Consider the following 3,860-nt stretch of genomic DNA (forward strand, 5'->3'; position numbering starts at 1 on the left):
AGCTGTTGGTGACGGATTATTTAACACTTAATGAATTAACACTTAATGTGTTCAGAACACTGTACTAAGTGCTTGGGAGAGTGCAATATAAAAGTAAACAGACACATTCTCTGCCCACAACAAGCTCACAGTCTAGAGGGTGAGATAGACACCAATATAAATCAATACATGATAGAGATGTACATAAATGCTGAGGGGTTGGGAGGAGGGATGAATAAAGGGAGGAAGTCAGGGCAATGCAGAAGGGAATGGGAGAAGAGGAAAGGGGGACTTGGTCAGGTAAGGCCTCTTGGAGGAGATGTGCCTTTCAGTAAAGCTTTGAAGGGGAGGAGAGTAATTGTCTGTCGGATTTGAGGAGGGAGGGCATTCCAGGCCAGAGGAGAGGATGTGGGCTAGGGGTCGGCGGGGAGATAGATGAGATTGAGGTACCCTGAGAAGGTTAGCGTTAGAGGAGCAAAGTGTACGGGCTGAGCTGTAGTACCAGCGAAGCAAGGTGAGGCAGGAAGGGACAAGGTGATGGAGTGCTTTGAAGCTAATGGTGAAGAGTTTGTGTTTGCTGTGGAGGTGGATGGGCAACCAGTGGAGTTTCTTGAGGAGTGGGGAAACGTGTCCTGAATGTTTTTGTAGAAAAATGATCCGGGCAGCGGAGAGAAGTGTGGACAGGAGCGGGGAGAGACAGGAGGCTGGGAGGTCAGTGAGGAGGCTGATATAGTAATCAAAACAGGATAGGATAAGTGATTGTATTAATGTGGTAGTGATTTGGATGGAGAGGAAAGGGTGGATTTTAGGGATGTTGTGAAGGTGGGACTGACAGGATTAGTGATGGATTGAATATGTGGGCTGAATAAGAGAGAGGAGGCAAGGATAACACCAAGGCTTCTGAGACAGGAAGGATGGAGGTGCCATCTAAAGTGATGGGAAAGTCATGGGGAGGACAGGGTTTGGGTGGGAAGATAAGGAGTTCTGTTTTAGACATGTTAAGCTTGAGGTGTCAGGAGGACATCCAAGTAGAGATGTCTTGAAGGAAGAGAAAATGCGGGACTGGAGAGAGGGAGAGAGATGAGGGCTGGAGATGTAGATTTGGATGTCATTCATTCATTCGTTCAATACTATTTATTGAGAGCTTACTGTGCACAGAGCACTGTACTAAGCGTTTGGGAAGTACAATTCAGCAATAAAGAGACACAGTCCCGGTCCACAGCGGGCTCAAAGTCTAGAAGGGGTGAGATGGACATCAGAACAAGTAAGCAGGCATCAATATAAATAGATATGCACATCAAAACAAGTCAACAGGCATCAATATAAATAAATAGAATTATAGATATATGCACTTCAAAACAAGTCAACAGGCATCAGTATAAATAAATAGAATTATAGATATGTACATATATACACAGGGGAGAGGGGGTTAGAGCAAAGGGAGCGAGTCAGGGCGAAGCTGAAGGGACAGGAAGCTGAGGAAAAGGGGGGCCAGGGGTAAATGGCGGGGCAGGTGAGAATGAGGCACAGTGAGGAGTTTAGCAGCAGAAGAGCAGAGTGCGCGGGCTTGGCTGTAGAAGGAGAGAAGGGAGGTGAGGTAGGAGGGGCCGAGGGGATGGAGAACTGTGAAGCCAATAATGAGGAGTTTTTGCTTGACAGCTCACTCAAGGAGTTTGGAGAAGAACGGTTAGGAGGGAGATGGGGTGATAACTGGAGGGAGCTGTGGGGTCCAAGGAAGGTTTTTTAAAAAAATAAGGGAGACACGGGCATGTTTGAAAGCAGTGGGGAAGAAGCCGTTGGAGAGCGAATGGTTGAAGATGGCTATTAGGGAGGGGAGAAGGGAGGGGGCAAGTCTTTTGATAAGTTGTCAAGGAATACACATGTGGAGGGGGTGGATTTTGAGAGAAGGCAGGAGATCTCCTCTAGACATACTTCTGGGAAAGATGGGAGAGTTGAAGAGGGGGCAGGAGCGGGGAGGGACTGAGATGGGGCAGGGGAGATTTTAGGGTGATGACTCCTGATAGTGATCTCCCTAAGTGATCTCCCTAGTAAAGGTTAGCTCCACGCAAAACAGGGTTTCCATTTATGCAATTGATACCACAACCAGCATCAGAGAGCTGATCAGAGAGCTCAGTACGATAGATACTTTGAGACAGGCAGCAATAAATTCCCATTCGGGCAATTTTCTGGCCCTGCTTTGTTCTCCAGGTGATCAAAACTGGCCAAGGGTCCTGACCTTGCTAAGGGAGGAACAGTTTCATCCAGTCTTCAGTTGATATGGTGGTCTCTCCGATTAAACAGACAAAACGGACAAAGGGGAGAGGGGTTACGTGGTGTGTTCGGCTTGAGTTTCCAGCTTTAAGACAATCAAGCCGACCTAGAGGCAAACAGCTAGGAGCGGGGGTGGCGGACAGAAGGGGGAAAATGCAAGACCCTGACCACTGTGCTTCCACACATTCCCTGCCCTGGTAGGGAAGAGAGAGTGACATTGAGCAAGTTCCTCCGCTCAGTTTCTCGGGGCCTGGGCCCATTGCAATATCAGGTTTAGCGTTTGGGGTTGGCAGGGATCTGGCAGGGACATTGAGCGTTCGAAGGTCAGGGAACAACTGCTGGAAGCTTATCTTTAGCAAAAGAACGGCCATCACAAGGAGAATAGGGGATTGTTTTCACCAAAGGGGAAGACGAAGAAACAAGGTAGTAGAGAGAAAGAGAGTGGGAAGAGAAAACCCCCTCTCCAGATGGACAGATAAGGGGGTCCTCCAAATGCAGAAGTCATGCCAGCTGAAAGTCTGGTAACAGGACTGTGTAGACACCACAGGCAGGGGGACAGGGAAAATGGCACCGTGCCTGCCTCCTTAAAAGATGACCATTAGTCAGGAACACCCATAACTATGCAGACAATTACTCTCCCCAACTTCAAAGTCTTACTGAAGGCACATCTCCTCCAAGAGGCCTTCCCTGACTAAGCCCGCCTTTCCTCTTCTCCCACTATCTTCTGCATTGCCTTGATTTGCTCCCTTTATTCATCCCCCCGCCCCCTGCCCCACAGCACTTATGTACAGATCTATAATTTATTTATTTATATTTATTGTCCGTCCCCCCCTCTAGACTGTAAGCTCATTGTGGGCAGGGAAGTGTCTGTTTATTGTAATATTGTACTCTCCCAAGGGTTTAATACAGTGCTTTGCAAGCAGCAAGCGCTCAATAAATACTGACTGACTATGCAGGGGCACTTCATACACCCCAGAGCACGGGACAGATGAAGTCAGAGGCAAGGAGACCTGGCTTTGGGGAAGGAGTGTGGAATGCTGGAGGAAGTATAAAGGGAGCTTGGTGGACTGTGATCTTGGCTCTGCTCTGCTCTCCGTCAGAGGCCACTGGTCAACATGCCGGTGCAGAGTGGCCAGTAAACTGCAGTGCTCTGGATCTCCTTTTTTAAAAAATTAAACCGGAATTTGTGAAGTGCTTACTCTGTACCAGGCACTGTACTAAACACGGAGGTAGATACAAGTTAATCAGGTTGGACACCGTCCAAGTCCCATGTGGGGCTCACAGTCTTGGATGACCGATTCAAAGCCCCTCTAAAATAGCGTCTCCTCCAAGAGGCTTATCCTGATGAGCATTAATTTCCTCATCTCCTAATGCCGCTTCCACATCAGTTACGTGGTAGGGTGCTCATCCCCTAAGCCTTTTACAGATGAGGTAACTGAGGCACAGAGAAGTGATGTGCTTGCCCAAGGTCACACAGCAGTCAAGTGAAGGAGGTAGGATTAGAAGCAGAGGATTGAGACTGTGACACAGGATAGGGACTGTGTCCAAACCTTTTTGCTTGGATCCACCCCAATGCCTTGCACAGAATAATAATTATTATTAGGTGCCAT

This window comes from Ornithorhynchus anatinus, chromosome 3, assembly GCF_004115215.2.
Source record: "Ornithorhynchus anatinus isolate Pmale09 chromosome 3, mOrnAna1.pri.v4, whole genome shotgun sequence".
Taxonomy (NCBI): domain Eukaryota; kingdom Metazoa; phylum Chordata; class Mammalia; order Monotremata; family Ornithorhynchidae; genus Ornithorhynchus; species Ornithorhynchus anatinus.